Consider the following 17,631-nt stretch of genomic DNA (forward strand, 5'->3'; position numbering starts at 1 on the left):
CACACACACACGCACACACACACAGACTCACACACACACACACAGACTCACTTACTCACACACACACAGACTCACACACACACACACAGACTCACTCGCACAGACTCACTCACTCACACAGTCACACACACACAGTCACTCACACACTGACACACACACTGACACACACACACACACACACACACAACCAATATTAAAATGCCAAGTAACTTTCAGAAAGTGGTAAAAGGGGATGGTGACACAATCACCACATGGTCAGATCATTGCAGATCACCACCTGAACAGCATCATACAGCAGACTCCTCATGGCAACGCAGGTACACAGGACAATCCACATTGCATAAATAATGCTTCAATTGACCACAACAAGTCTGAAATCAATTTGTCAACAACATAAGCACAAACAGATACTTTTCTTATCCAAAATATATTGTTCTTTTCTCCTTGTAACAAAGATAACATGGTCATTGATAATTTGGGGGAATCTGTGCTGCATTAAGGATGTCTTCATGTACTTTACCTGTAGGCTTGTGCCTTCTTTGATACCACACCACTGCCAGTACAATGACGAGGAGAAGAGCCAGCCCTCCGATAATTACAACAAATCTGATAATGAAAGTGTAATTCCCTGTCAAAGTAATAAACACAGAGTTCACATTTGTAGAATAAATGGACATCATTCAAAAGCTTCCCCAAAGACCAGGCATTAACCACACTGACTAATTTAGATCAGAAGTCTTGAGTTTAACTTGTGATCCAGATTAACTGAGACACAAGGTACTGCAGATTATAGTTTAGCAATAAAAAACACAAGGTGTTGGAGAAACTCAGCAGGTTAGGCAGGTGACATTTCGGGTCACAGCCCTTTAGTCTGAAGTAGGGTCCCAACCCAAAACCTCACCTATCCATGTTCTCCAGAGATTCCGCCTGACCCGTTGAGTTACTCCAGCACATTGTGTCTTTTTTCCCAGATTAATTGACCTTACTTAGAAACATAGAAAATAGGTGCAGGAGTAGAGGCCATTCGGCCCTTCGAGCCTGCATTCAATATGATCATGGCTGATCATCCAACTCGGTATCCTGTACCTGCCTTCTCTCCATACCCCCTGATCCCTTTAGCCACAAGGGCCGCATCTAACTCCCTCTTAAATATAGCCAATGAACTGGCCTCAACTACATTCTGTGGCAGAGAATTCCAGAGATTCACCACTCTCTGTGTGAAAAATGTTTTTTTCATCTCGGCCCTAAAGGATTTCCCCTTTATCCTTAAACTGTGACCCCTTGTCCTTAACTTCCCCAACATCGGGAACAATCTTCCTGCATCTAGCCTGTCAAACCCCTTAAGAATGTTGTAAGTTTCTATAAGATCCCCCCTCAATCTTCTAAATTCTAGCGAGTACAAGCCGAGTACAAAGATCAGAGAGCCACAACTTGCCTCAGTAGCCATCAGTTAGAGACTGTAAACATTCACACACGTTTCTATTTCTTGGTTACAATCAGCTGACATTTCTCAGGCAGGAGATGGGAGCTGATGGTTGGCTGATAAAGTAGCTGATTCAGCTGTGATACTTCCCATTGTACAGTGGACAAATGTCTATGATAGTCTAAGCCTGGAACAATGGTTGAGTGAGCACTGCTGACAACAGAGTGGATATTGCCCCTGTGCTTCAATCCTCTCTAACCAGGAGCACAAGAACTGTAAATGTTAGAAATACTCAGCCGTTTGAGCAAAATCTGTGGAAAGGGAAAGAAGTGAGTTCATGTTTTATGTTGTCAGATTCAAAGAAAGGATCTTTGACAATAGACAATAGACAATAGGTGCAGGAGTTGGCCATTCAGCCCCTCGAGCCAACACTCAACATTTATTAACAAGACAAAGTCCACACACAAACAAGATATACAAATCACACAGCAGCTGTTAGCATCACAGCAGATCATCCTAGAGTTCTGTCACAGAAGCATCACATTCACAGGCACCCACGCAAGCTAATCATATTTAATCCAACTTAATATATAATCACCCGTTATGTTAAACCAAACACTTGTATGTCACTAGAATAACTTATTTTGTCATTGATGGCCACTATGTATGTACTTATACACAGTCACACACATGTATGTACATATGGTTCCAAATACACGTATACAATACCAATCGAACTCCTCCCCTCCACTGGGGCTATGGAGAAATCGTGTCCTTAATCAGTCTTGGCAGTTGTAGTAATACCGGTGTCCACAAAATGTTGAAAGCATCCGTCCTTAACTGGAGTTTAGCTGTTATACTTTCCATCATATATATACTTTTCAATCTTTCCCTCCACTGTTGAACATTTGGTGACTTTACATTTCTCCGTGACTCTGTAATCATCTTCTTTGCAATCAACAGCAACAGCCCAAGCAAGCATGTGTGACACGCTAGAATTTAGAAGATTGAGGGGGGATCTTATAGAAACGTACAAAATTCTTAAGGGGTTGGACAGGCTAGATGCAGGAAGATTATTCCCGATGTTGGGGAAGTCCAGAACTAGGGGTCACAGTTTAAGGATAAGAGGGAAGTCTTTTAGGACCGAGATGAGAAAAACATTTTTTTTCACACACAGAGAGTGGTGAATCTGTGGGATTCTCTGCCACAGAAGGTAGTTGAGGCCACAGTTCATTGGCTATATTTAAGAGGGAGTTAGATGTGGCCCTTGTGGCTAAAGGGATCAGGGGGTATGGAGAGAAGGCAGGGATGGGTTACTGAGTTGGATGATCAGCCGTGATCATATTAAATGGTGGTGCATGCTCGAAGGGCCGAATGGCCTCTACTCCTGCACCTATTGTCCATGTTTCTATGTTTTGGTATCTATATTTTCTGGAGTCTCTCCTAGTATGAAGCATGCCGGCTCCAGAGGTAGATTCACCCCCAAGATTAGCTTGATTTCCGCCTGAATGTCTCTCCAATATTGATACCATTTGGGACAATCCCCCAAAATCTGGGTATGATCACCAATCTTCCCGCGTTGTCTCCAGCATAAATCTGAGGTGTTGCTATGTCTTGCTAACATAAGAGGAGTCTGAAATACTCTCACTAGTTTTCCATTCAAACTCCCTCCAGGCGGGGCTGTTTGTTAACGTATGACCCAAAAGACATGTCTTTTCCCACATTTCGTCAGTAATAATAATATTCATTTCCAATTCCCATTTCTGTTTCGTTTCTATCGTGTTTCCTTTTACATAATCTTGAAGTCCTTGATATAAATCCTGGTTCAACCAGATGGGTGTTTGAGTACACAGCGGCATGCAGTAAAATATGACATAGATCAGGTCAACTAATACTGACTGATCTACAGTCAGATCAGTAACAGAAGGAGGGATATGGGTGGAGCAAGAACATAAAAGGAAAACTCTGTAATTGGAATGGGTGGAAATGAGTTGAAAGAGTAAGGGAAGAGAATAGGATCACTGGGTGGTGGGATAAATGCGTGCACAATGAAGGGGGGGGGAGAAGTGGTGTTCTGGAAGTGTTATTTGAAATTTGAGAATTCATTGATCATAACAGAGTTAGACAACTCAAACTGGAAGAAAATATTCCACTCAAATGTCAGGACCAATAAGCGACATCAAAACGCAATCATGACTCTAAGTATGAAGAACAAACCCTTATCACTTACTACTGTCCTTCTGATAGTACGGGACAAAAAGCCGGGGCAGGTCTTGATCAAACAAAACACATCTCCAGTTCCCTCTGCCTCTCTCCGCTTTCTGAATAACCAGACTCGGTGATTTCTCTTCCTCAGTCAGTGTCTTTTCTCCAACACGTTTGCCATCGCCATTGATCCAAACCAGTCTCATTGACCCAGTGACGTGAGACACAGAGCAGGTCAGGGTAACGTTGTCTCCCTCAGTCACTGCATCAGACGGTTCAGCTGTGACTGTGGAAACAAGCAGGTTGTTTACATTTTAAACAATAAGTTCATCAGTAAACTCAGTGGCAACATTCTGACTCCTACCTTTCACTGTGATTAGATCAATGGTGGGAAATATATACGATTCCAGATCACAGGCGTAAACTCCGGCATCTTGAAACACAACGGGGACAATCCTCACATTGAAATCCTTGCCATCGTAGAGTTTCCCTGAGGTCACCAGTCGATTCACGAAGTTGGTCCCATTGACATAGATGATGATGGGCTGAGAACGTTCTGCAGATGCTATTACTTTCGGCCGTTGAAGGTGACGAGGTGACCAGATCCACTTAGCACTGGAATAGTTAATATATTTACTATAACAAACCAGGTGAAGTTCACTGTGACCGGTGCTGGAGCGGTAAAGTGTGTATCTCTCATCATATAAATCTGTATCAGAGAGACAGAGGATAACTCTTTTCAGTATTACAGTTACTGTGCCATACACAGATTCTCAACCGTATTCTTATAAACATTTGTGGTGTTTTGTTCAACCGATCAAGTTTCAAATGTAACATATTTCATGAATGCCGCACTAAACTCATCAGATATTTATAAAATACAATGTGCTGTACGGCAGTAAGTTGCAGTGAAGTTTGGATATTCCACTCTACATTTCAACATGAGGTTGGCCCCCACACCCGGACTGTCCGGGAATGTCCCGGGATGGAATGAAACCTCCCGGAGACTCCCGAGAGCGGTGTGGGAGGTGAATGTCTCTGTCAGTCTGCAGGAGGTGGTTCAGGTTCAGGTTCAGGTTCAGGTTCGGGTTCAGGTTCAGGTTCAGGTTCGGGTTCAGGTTTAGGTTCTGGTTCAGGTTCAGGTTCGGGTTCAGGTTCAGGTTCAGGTTCGGGTTCAGGTTCGGGTTCGGGTTCAGGTTCAGGTTCGGGTTCGTGTTCAGGTTCAGGTTCAGGTTCAGGTTCAGGTTCAGGTTCAGGTTCAGGTTCGGGTTCGGGTTCGGGTTCGGGTTCAGGTTCGGGTTCAGGTTCAGGTTCGGGTTCAGGTTCGGGTTCAGGTTCAGGTTCAGGTTCAGGTTCAGGTTCGGGTTCGGGTTCGGGTTCGGGTTCAGGTTCAGGTTCGGGTTCAGGTTCAGGTTCGGGTTCAGGTTCGGGTTCAGGCTGTGGACAGAAGCAGCCCAGAGGATGCCTGCACGGGGACTGACCCGGACACGTTGGCACTTCAAGTGGGTCGGCACATTCCCATTATTCCCACCATCCCTCTCCCATTCACACCCATTGATTCCCTGTCCTTCCCTGTTCCCGGGTCCTGCTCCCAGCTGAATGCTGATCCCAAGCCCGCGTCTGCAGCAGCTGGAATCACTTCAAGCAACACCAGACTCGGAGAGAAGGGTCAGTGTGGGGAGAGGGGATGGATTGTTGTTCAGTGTTGATGTGTGGGTCGGGACCCCCAGTGTGTGTGTGAGCAGCAAGTGCTGGTGACTACACTTTCTATCTGACACTTTGACGTGAGTCTTGTATCAGTATCTCAGTCTCAGATACTGGAGCATTGATGGCAAGATGAGCCCTGTATCAGTATCTCAGTCTCAGATACTGGAGCATTGATGGCAAGATGAGTCCTGTATCTGTATCTCAGTCTCAGATACTGGGGCATTGATGGCAAGATGAGCCCTGTATCTCAGTCTCAGATACTGGAGCATTGATGGCAAGATAAACGGACAAAATACTTTACTGAACAATGGTTACAGAAAGACATCCCCCTCCTGTGCTGTGTGTGTGTCTGTCACACAGAGACAAGCAGGCAGCTGCTCCACACAGAGACTTTCTGGAAACTTCTCCCTGATCATTGCAGCATTTTATACTGGAGAGCAGTTGGTCACTGCCACAGTTCTTCACGGAGCGCACACATAATATTACAAGAAGCACCGTGATACAAGTGTCTACTTGATACCCAATGGGAGGTGTTTACACTTACACTTGTTTACAGTAAAACCTGCGTTACTTGTGTGAAGAATGTTTCCGTTTTCCTGCACTTCACACACATACAGCTTCCCATCCTCCATTGTAACGTGTTGAACCATCAGATAGACCGAGTTATTCATGCGGATCTGATCAGTGTTGCCCCTGTTCTGCTGGGATGAATCCATGGGTCTCCAGTGAAGACTGACTGTATCTGAGAGTCTGGAGATGGTGCAGCTGAGTGTAACGTCACTGCCCAGCAGAGGCTTCTGTGGACTTGCCTCAACTGTGAAAAACAGAGCAATGAGATTCAGAGTGAGTAGTGGTTTGTACAAGTCAAGTCCCAGATAGGACAATGACATTCTTGCTTGCTGCAGCACAACAGAATATTGTAGGCATCAATACAGAACAGATCAGTGTGTCCATATACCATAGAATATATATATATAGACACATAAATAAACAGATAAAGTACAATAAGCTGTTATAGTTCAGAGTTTGTTTGAAGTTGTGTTTAATAGTCTGATGGCTGTGGGGAAGCAGCTATTCCTGAACCTGGATGTTGCAGATTTCAGGCTCCTGTACCTTCTACCTGAAGGTAGCAGGGAGATGAGTGTGTGGCCAGGATGGTGTGGGTCCTTGATGATGCTGCCAGCCTTTTTGAGGCAGCGACTGCGATAGATCCCCTCGATGGTGGGGAGGTCAGAGCCGATGATGGACTGGGCGGTGTTTACTACTTTGTGCAGCCTTTTCCGCTCCTGGACGCTCAAGTTGCCGAACCAAGCCACGATGCAACTGGTCAGCATGCTCTCTACTGTGCCCCTGTAGAAGTTAGAGAGAGTCCTCCTTGACCTACCGACTCTCCGCAATCTTCTCAGGAAGTAGAGGCGCTGATGAGCTTTCTTTATAATTGCATCAGTGTTCTGGGACCAGGAGAGATCTTTGGAAAGATGTATGCCCAGAAATTTGAAGCTCTTGACCCTCTCCACCATCGACCCGTTGATATAAACGGGACTGTGGGTCCTCATCCTACCCCTTCCAAAGTCCACAATCAGTTCCTTGGTTTTGCTGGTGTTATTGCGCTGGCACCATATGGACAGTTGCTCGATCTCTCTTCTATAATCTGACTCATCCCCATCTGTGATACGTCCCAACAACAGTGGTGTCATCAGCGAACTTGATGATGGAGTTCGCACTGTGACTGGCTACGCAGTCATGCGTATAGAGTGAGTACAGCAGGGGGCTGAGCATGCAGCCTTGAGGTGCTCCCGTGCTGATTGTTATCGAGGCTGACACATTTCCACCAATACGAACAGACTGTGGTATGTGAATGAGGAAGTCGAGGATCCAATTGCAGAAGGATGCGCAGAGACCCAGTTCTGTGAGTTTGGTAACCAGCTTGGAGGGGATGATTGTGTTAAATGCCGGCTGTTCACCGTGGGACTGCAGTTGGAACCGGCAACATACAGGCGTCTGAAGAAGGGTTTCGGCCCGAAACGTCGCCTATTTCCTTCGCTCCATAGATGCTGCTGCACCCGCTGAGTTTCCCCAGCAATGTTGTGTACCTAACATACAGGCGTTGTTGTATTTACACGTGCTCTGTTTCAAATATTCATAAACTGTTGAATAGGCATCTATTTCCACTCCTTCTAGGTGTATCTGATTGGTCTCAAGAGGTGAACTCTATGGCAGAGCCCATGTTCCACAGGTGATGGATGGACTTCCATCCACCTGGTCACAGGGTAACATTAAGTAGCAGTGTCACCCCGGGACCACTACACGGACACATTGGTTCCATACCACCTTGCTTGCCGCGATCACCTTACCGTGTGCCGGCAAGAAGACCATGGTATTCGCTGCGGCTAGATTCATTGATTTGCTGTTCCCAGTGAAGTCATCAAACTATTATCACCCATCCCTGCTGATCATTACAGAATCAATGAACAAAATCACTTCCCCAGTTGTTTGACTTTTCACCGGGTGGAAGAAGTCTCACAATTCCCGCCATCTCTCATCATTCATTATAGGTGACAATATTTACAGAGATTAATTCAACATTATTGATCCTTATCGCACCCACTCACCTTTCATCCCAAATATTTCATATGGTTTCAGGATTTGCTTTCTCCGTTCTGTTTGAATCAAAGTGAAAATTCCCGCCCATTTAAATGTGGGTTTATCAATTGTTAGATCAAGGGTAGTGGTATTCACTTTCATCTCCGGGTACAAGTTGCCAGCGGTCTCCTCTTTGATCCAAGAGTTCCCCATTCTGCTAAAAGTCAATATTCTGATTTCCTTCCCTGAGTGTGGTTTCCATTCCCAGACAACAACAGTGTACATCTCAGCATTGTCCGGTCCGTTTAACACAATGTCGTCTCCATCATCCAAGAAATACATTCGATTTCTGTTTTCTGTTGCGAATACGAACAATGAAGAATTAACATTTAAAACACATTTTCCCCACCCACCCCATATCTGTAATCATTAATTTTGAACTGAATTTAATTCCAGATAGTTGTGATCTTCCTTAGAAACCCCAGCGAGGAAGTCACGGTTTGTGAAGAGATGTGTGTGTGGAATAACCTGGCCTGATTGACGCAGGGATATTTCATCACATGAGTGAGTGAGTGAGTGAGTGGGAGGGGGGAGGGAGGGGGAGACGGAGGTGGGGATAGGGGGTTGTGTTGGGGTTAGTGGTGGAACTACACCTGGTTTTGAAGGGACTTTGTGGGAGCGTGAAGTGAAGACATTGCGTCTGGTTCTCGGGCTGCGACTGGATCGATAAGTCGAGTGCAGATCCACCCACATGGACTGTGGTGAGGAGATGTTGGGGAGGATAGTGTGGACAACCATGTCAAAGGCTGCAGAGGCTGAGCGGGATGAGGAGGGAGAGTTTAACTCTGCAACAAGTTCACAGGAGGCCATTTCTGACTTTGATAAGGACCGTGTCGGTGAACGAGAAGGAGAGGGAGTTGATGGGATGGGCTCAGAAATGGAGGTCCAGCAAGGATGGTGTGGATTGGTGAGGCAGCAATACATACAGGGATGTGGAATGGAGGTCCAGCAAGGATGGCGTGGATTTGTGAGGCAGCAACACATACAGGGATGTGGAATGGAGGTCCAGCAAGGATGGTGTGGATTGGTGAGGCAGCAATACATACAGGGATGTGGAATGGAGGTCCAGCAAGGATGGTGTGGATTTGTGAGGCAGCAACACATTCAGGGATGTGGAATGGAGGTCCAGCAAGGATGGTGTGGGTTTGTGAGGCAGCAACACATACAGGGATGTGGAATGGAGGTCCAGCAAGGATGGTGTGGGTTTGTGAGGCAGCAATACATACAGGGATGTGGAATGGAGGTCCAGCAAGGATGGGGTGGATTGGTGAGGCAGCAACACATACAGGGATGTGGAATGGAGGTCCAGCAAGGATGGTGTGGATTTGTGAGGCAACAGCACATACAGGGATGTGGAGAGGAAAGTGAGATTGGCAATAGAGTGCGGGTTTACACGGACAATGATAATTAATGCAAGGTGATTGTGACCGGTGAAGAGAAAGTACTTACTCTGTGTGGAAACTGGTCGAAGCAGGAAAACAAAGAACCCCAACATCAAACCAGCATGCAAACTGTTGCAGAGAAACCTCGGCCTAATTTTGTACATTCTCTGGTTGGAAACAAGGTGCAGTTTTAGACTAAGGATCAGTAAATTGATAGTTGGCAAATGTTGTATTGAGTACAGCCAGTTTGAAACTCCTGACCCTGGGGCATTTTAGAATTGGCCGCACACAATTACACGGGGAAAATACATTCACTTGGTGGATTCTGCTGCTGGAATATTGTCACTTCAGTAATCTGGGATATCACCACCATATTCAACTGCTTTTGTCCCAAATCATTCATCTGTATTCCGCCTTTTCTATGTTTGACTCAATTACCTCCGACCACTGGTGAAATGTTCTCAACTAAATCAGACATCGCTAGTGAGTTAATGAACAGAGAAGGCAACACAATGGCAAGGGACATTCAATATTCTCAAACAGTCCCAGGATGTTGCCGGCGAAACGGGAACACAAGTATTCAATTTAGATTGAATAGGAAACGGAGATGAGGAAATACTTTTTCTCACAGAGAGTTGTGAGTCTGTGGAATTCTCTGCCTCAGAGGGCAGTGGAGGCCGGTTCTCTGGATGCTTTCAAGAGAGAGCTAGATAGGGCTCTTAAAGATAGCGGAGTCAGGGGATATGGGAAGAAGGCAGGAACGGGGAACTGATTGTGGATGATCAGCAATGATCACATTGAATGGCGGTGCTGGCTGGAAGGGCCGAATGGCCTCTACTCCTGCACCTGTTGTCTATTGTCTATTAACACCGGTATGAAAATGGCATATGCTGGTCATTTAGCTGTGGGAAATAAAGGAGACAAAACGAAATTAATAAAGTTTGTATGCCCTTGTCAAATCTAAAGTGGATCAAGCTGATTGAATGAGTGATAACTCACAGTTTACAGGACATCCAACATTGTTCAGTTTCTGGATACCTGTTAAACCACTCTTTGACATGAAGTGAGACTGCAGTGAGGTCACCTACCTTGTGAGAAGAGACTGATGGTGAACGAGTACAGAGACTGAGTGACAAAGCTCCAAGCACGGCGACACACTGAGATTCACAGTCTCACACAGTTTCTTTGGAAGGGCAAACACCCTTCCTCTTTATATCCAGCTCAGGATTCACACACCATTTGTGTTGATAATGTTTGAGTCAGATTAAAAATCATCTTGTAAAAGCTAATTGGATAAACCAAATGGGGAATTTCCTGAGGTCACAAATACATTGGATAAGTTTAGACTTGGAACCTCCTTATATTAAATGTTATTAGTGGGTGGCCAATGTCTAATATAATGGCAAACGAGGGAATCTGCTGTTTTGTAACGAAGGGAACATGGTCAATATTCACGCCTTGCAGCTGTGTTAGAGCTTTAGCTCAACTTCAAGTTCAAGTGAGTTTATTGTCATGTGTCCCTGATAGGACAATGACATTCTTGCTTTGCTTCAGCACAACAGAACAGTAGGCATTGACTACAAAACAGATCAGTGTGTCCATCTACCATTAAATGTCCATATACCATTATAGCAGTTTAAATCTATATCCAAATGTATCACATCACGGTGGGTTTAGGGGGTTACAAATGAGGTACATTTGAGAATCAGGATCATACATTATTTTCAAACTTAGTACAATATTGAATACAAATTTTCTCCTGAGCTTTTAATTTAATTCAAGAAGGAACCTGCAGCCAATATTTTCATTAGCATCCAAATAATTCCTGCATCTTGCAGTGTTCTCCAAGTTCAACATCACAGAGTGCACCAAGACCTTCACAGCCTCTGAGAATAACCCACATAACCACCTTGAAGTGTTCTCCAAGTTCAACATCACAGAGTGCACCAAGACCTTCACAGCCTCTGTAAATAACCCACATAACCACCTTGCATTTCTCTAAAACAAATGTCACCATTTGAAGTGGTGATGGTCTGTAAAATCATACTGAAGAATGTTTGATGGACGTGTGATCTTGCACGGAACAGGGCCACTAAATAATTTGCAAATGAAATGCTGCAGTGAATAGCTAGTTGGCAAGTGTTGTATTGAGCACAGCTACTTTGAAAACCCTGGGCCAGGACCATTTGAGAATTAACCGCACACAATTACACGGGGAGGGACCATTCCTCTGTGGAATCTGCCACTGGAATATTATCACTGCTGTCATCTGGGATTCACAGCCACATTCAGTCGCTTTGCCTTGACTGAAACGACTCATCTGTACGTCGACAGTTTCATTATTGACCCACTTCCCTCCTGCTTCTCGGTAGAATGGTTTTAACTCATTTGTACCTCACTAGTCAGTCAATTAATTGAGCGAGCGGGCAACAGAACGGCGAGGACGTTGAACATCCTCAATCAGTCCCAGAGGATTGCCGGAGAAATGGGAAAAATAAAATCCACATGAGCAGCGATACATTAGAAGACCAGAAAGCCCAAATGGGTAAAATGGCAGATGCTGATAATTTAGTTTCATTAAGTTTCTAGTGGAAATAATGGAGACAAAAATACATTGATAAATTGTCATGTTGGAAGGAAGTGCAGATGCTGCTTTATACCGAATATAGACAAGTAACTGGGCGGGAGTAACTGGGTGGGACAGCCAGCATCTCTGGAGAGAAGGAATGGGTGACGTTTCGGGTCAAAGAAGTCTGGATCCGAAGAAGGGTCCCGACCCGAAACATCACCCATTCTTTCTCTCCAGATGCTGCCTGTCCCGCTGAGTTACTCCAGCATTTTGTGTCTCTCTTCATTATTCATTACATTTCTATATCCTTGTAAAATCTAAAGCAGAACAGACTGGTACAGTCTAATAAATGGTTGTAGGAGACGAATATCACACGTTAGAAATTTAAAACCTTACATAGACTGTATTACTCAAAAACTAAAATAAGTAAACTTTTTCCAAATGTCTCCCCCATCTGTGATAAATGTCTATCCCATGAAGCAACTATAGCACATTCTATTGTTCTTTGTAGAAAAATCCAAACATTTTGGAATGACATTTTTGAAATATTTACAAAATTATTTCAAATAAAACTGAAACCGAACGCAGAATTGATTATTTTTGGAACCATGGAAGGCAGCCCTGAGTTAACTGTGTCCCAAAAGAGCCGACTTAATTACGGTTTAATAATGGGGGAAAAACTCATACTTAAATTCTGGAAAATCGCGCCAACACCAACAATAAATATGTGGATTTCAAATATGTCCGAAACGTTACACCTGGAAGATATGAGATTCCTTCTAGCAGGCAAACCAGACCATTTCCAAAAGCTTTGGTCTCCATTTATCGACTTACTACAAGTATAAGGTGCAACAGAATTCTGAAAATAAATGGTTTCAGGACCTGGTGAGGGGGGAGGAAAAATACAAAGTTGGTTTATCCCTTTTAGCTCTTTTTTTAAACTTTTAATATATCTTCTGTTTTCTTTTTCTCTTCTTCTATTTCTATGGCTTGCTTCTTAACTCTTTTTCGAACTTTTCATGTCTAAGGGTCTCTTTTGATCACTCTTTCACACACTTACTATCCTATTTAACTCTCTTTACTTTTCTTCTTTTCAAAGTTTAAAATATAAAGTGGTACAGGAAATGTATTATGTTATTTTTGGCATATTATTGTAATGTACACTACTAATAAATAAAATTATATTTAAAAAATGAATAAATTAAAAAAAGAAAGTATTGAACACGGAGTTCCGTTTCTAGATCCCATTTAAACCACACCTTTACCTGAAGTGAACCTGTAGTAAGGTCGCCTACCTTGTGGGAAGAGACTGATGGTGAACGAGTCCAGAGACTGGGCAGCAAAGCTCCAAGCACGGTGACACACTGACTTCCCCAGTCCCGTGCTGTGCCTTATGAAACTACAGGACCTTCCTCTTCCTCTTCTACTCAGGGTTCAGACATCACTTCTGTTGAAAGTGTTTGTGTCAGTGTAAAACACATCTTGTCAAACCTTATTCGGCAAAGGAAAATGGGAATTTACTGAGCTCAAACATGCATTGGATGCGTTGATACATGGAACCTCATCTTTCTAAATGGGAAAGGGGAAAAGGGGAAGTACAACGGGATCTGGGGGGTCCTTGTTCATCAGTCTATGAAAGTAAGCATGCAGGTACAGCAGGCAGTGAAGAAAGCCAATGGCATGTTGGCCTTCATAACAAGAGGAATCGAATATAGGAGCAAAGAGGTCCTTCTGCAGTTGTACAGGGCCCTAGTGAGACCACACCTGGAGTCCCTCCAGCAGATTGTTTTTGTTTGTTTCAGGGAGAACAAGTCGATGTGTCCAATTTTCAGAAGGTCTTTGAATTTTAAATATGTGGATTAGGCAATACTAAACAGGCATGAATTGAAAATTATTTGGCAGACAGGAAACAGAGAGGAGACTTTGTTAGGGTGGCAGGTGGTGATGAATGATCCAGCATCAAGCCAGTTCTTGAGTCTGTTATTTTCAATGTTCATCAATGGTATTGACAAGGAAACAAATTGAATGTTTCTAAGTTTGATGACATGAAACTGAGAGTAAATAGGAGAAGCAAAGAGGATGCAAAGAGGTTTCCAGGTGATGTCAGTCAGTTGAGTTACTTGCCAAATATACACAGATGCAGCAGAGAGTCATAGAGCTGTAGAGCATGGAAATAGACACATCAACCCAACACACACATGCTGACCAAGATGTCCAACTGACCCCATCACAATTGGCTGTCCCTGGCCCATGTCTCTCCAAACATGTCTTTGTGCTCTCCTTACCGGAGAAAGGGTTTTTCAGCCACACATGTAATGAAGCCAAGGCTGACCAGGCTGATTACTGGAATGGCAGGACTAATGTATAAGGAGAGGAGGAGTTGACTGAGCCAGTAGTCACTGGAGTCTGGAAGAGTTAAACATGACCTCTCTAAATTAAACAACATTCAAAGCAGAGCTAGACAGACTCGATACATAAAGATATTTCCAGTGACTGTAGGATCTGGAACAAGGGGTTTTGGACTCAAGATAAGGGGTGAAACATTTAGGGTTGAGACATTTCTTCATTGTGAATATGGTGAGCCATTGAAATTCACCCCACAGAAAATGGTAGATGGCAGGTCACTGAACCTTGTTAAGTAGGGGATAGATTTATTTGATATAAAATGCATCAACATTTATCGGGAGAGAATTGGAATATGAGAATGTTTTGAATGATTGAACAGGCTCAAAGTGACAAATAATTCACCCCTGATTCCCTTTTGCATGTTTCAATAGGTTTTGGGATAGTTTGATGTTGTCTTTGTCCTTCAGAATTCTGATGTTTATTTACACATTGTGAAATTTAGTCAGATAAAAAACAGGAAGTGAAACAGCCCAGAGCTGAGAATAGACGAATCATTGTGGTTAAATTGCTACAGCTCTTCCTGCAGCCTTGACCATTGCTCTGAATTTTACATCATATCCTGAATCATTCAGAGCAATGGTCAAAGCTGCAGGAAGAGCTGTTGCAATTTCAACACAATGATTCGTCTATTCTCAGCTCTGGGTTGTTTCACTTCCTGTTTTTTATCTGACTAAATTTCACAATGTGTAAATTAACATCAGAATTGTGAAGGACAAAGACAACATCAAACTATCCCAAAGCCTATTGAAACATGCAAAAGAGAATGAGGGGTGAATTATTTGTCACTTTGAGCCTGTTCAATCATTCAAAACATTCTCATATGCCAATTCTCTCCCGATAAATGTTGATGCATTTTATATCAAATAAATCTATCCCCTACTTAACAAGATTCAGTGACCTGCCATCTACCATTTTCTGTGGGCTGAATTTCAATAGCTCACCATATTCACAATGAAGAAATGTCTCAGCCCTAAATGTTTCACCCCTTATCTTGAGTCCAAAACCCCTTGTTCCAGATCCTACACTCACTGGAAATATCTTTATGTATCGAGTCTGTCTAGCTCTGCTTTGAATGTTGTTTAATTTAGAGAGGTCATGCTTAAGTCTTCCAAACTCCAGTGACTACTGGCTCAGTCAGCTCCTCCTCTCCTTACACATTGGTCCTGCCATTCCAGGAATCAATCTGGTCAGCCTTGGCTGCATTACATGAGTGGCTGAAAAACCCTTTCTCCGGTAAGGAGAGCACAAAGACATGTTTGGAGAGACATGGGCCAGGCGTAGCCAATTGTGATGGGGTCAGTTGGACATCTTGGTCAGCATGTGTGTGTTGGGTTGATGTGTCTATTTCCATGCTCTACAGCTCTATGACTCTCTGCTGCATCTGTGTATACTTGGCAAGTAACTCAACTGACTGACATCACCTGGAAACCTCTTTGCATCCTCTTTGCTTCTCCTATTTACTCTCAGTTTCATGTCATCAAACTTAGAAACATTCAATTTGTTTCCTTGTCAATACCATTGATGAACATTGAAAATAACAGACTCAAGAACTGGCTTGATGCTGGATCATTCATCACCACCTGCCACCCTAGCAAAGTCTCCTCTCTGTTTCCTGTCTGCCAAATAATTTTCAATTCATGCCTGTTTAATATTGCCTAATCCACATATTTAAAATTCAAAGACCTTCTGAAAATTGGACACATCGACTTGTTCTCCCTGAAACAAACAAAAACAATCTGCTGGAGGGACTCCAGGTGTGGTCTCACTGGGGCCCTGTACAATTGCAGAAGGACCTCTTTGCTCCTATATTCGATTCCTCTTGTTATGAAGGCCAGTGGCTTTCTTCACTGCCTGCTGTACCTGCATGCTTACTTTCATAGACTGATGAACAAGGACCCCCAGATCCCGTTGTACTTCCCCTTTTCCCCCTTCCCATTTAGAAAGATGAGGTTCCATGTATCAACGCATCCAATGCATGTTTGAGCTCAGTAAATTCCCATTCTCCTTTGCCGAATAAGGTTTGACAAGATGTGTTTTACACTGACACAAACACTTTCAACAGAAGTGATGTCTGAACCCTGAGTAGAAGAGGAAGAGGAAGGTCCTGTAGTTTCATAAGACACAGCACGAGACTGGGGAAGTCAGTGTGTCACCGTGCTTGGAGCTTTGCTGCCCAGTCTCTGGACTCGTTCACCGTCAGTCTCTTCCCACAAGGTAGGCGACCTTACTACATGTTCACTTCAGGTAAAGGTGTGCTTTAAATGGGATCTAGAAACGGAACTCTGTGTTCAATACTTTCTTTTTTTAATTTATTCATTTTTTTAATATAATTTTATTTATTTGTAGTGTACTTTACAATAATATGCCAAAAATAACATAATACATTTCCTGTACCACTTTATATTTTAAACTTTGAAAAGAAGAAAAGTAAAGAGAGTTAAATAGGATAGTAAATGTGTGAAAGAGTGATCAAAAGAGACCCTTAGACATGAAAAGTTCGAAAAAGAGTTAAGAAGCAAGCCATAGAAAAAGAAAAAGTGAAAAAGAAAACAGAAGATATATTAAAAGTAGAAAAAAGAGCTAAAAGGGATAAACCAACTTTGTATTTTTCCTCCCCCCTCAGCAAGTCCTGAAACCATTTATTTTCAGAATTCTGTTGCACCTTATACTTGTAATAAGTCGATAAATGGAGACCAAATCTTTTGGAAATGGTCTGGTTTGCCTGCTATAAGGAATCTCATATCTTCCAGGTGTAACGTTTCCGACATATTTGAAATCCACATATTTATTGTTGGTGTTGGGGCGTTTTTCCAGAATTTAAGTATGAGTTTTTTCCCCATTATTAAACCGTAATTAAGTCGGCTCTTTTGGGACACAGTTAGCTCAGGGCTGCCTTCCATGGATCCAAAAATAATCAATTCTGCGTTCGGTTTCAGTTTTATTATAAATAATTTTGTAAATATTTCAAAAGTTTCATTCCAAAATGTTTGGATTTTTCTACAAAAAACAAAAGAATGTGCTATAGTTGCTTCATGGGATAGACATTTATCACAGATGGGGGAGACATTTGGAAAAAGTTTACTTATTTTAGTTTTTGAGTAATATAGTCTATGTAAGGTTTTATATTTCTAACGTGTGATATTCCACTCCTACAACCATTTATTAGACTGTTCCAGTCTGTTGTGCTTTAGATTTTACAAGGACATAGAAACGTAATGAATAATGAAGAGAGACACAAAATGCTGGAGTAACTCAGCGGGACAGGCAGCATCTGGAAAGAAAGAATGGGTGATGTT

Source organism: Amblyraja radiata, chromosome 36 (assembly GCF_010909765.2).
Source record: "Amblyraja radiata isolate CabotCenter1 chromosome 36, sAmbRad1.1.pri, whole genome shotgun sequence".
In the NCBI taxonomy this organism is placed as follows: domain Eukaryota; kingdom Metazoa; phylum Chordata; class Chondrichthyes; order Rajiformes; family Rajidae; genus Amblyraja; species Amblyraja radiata.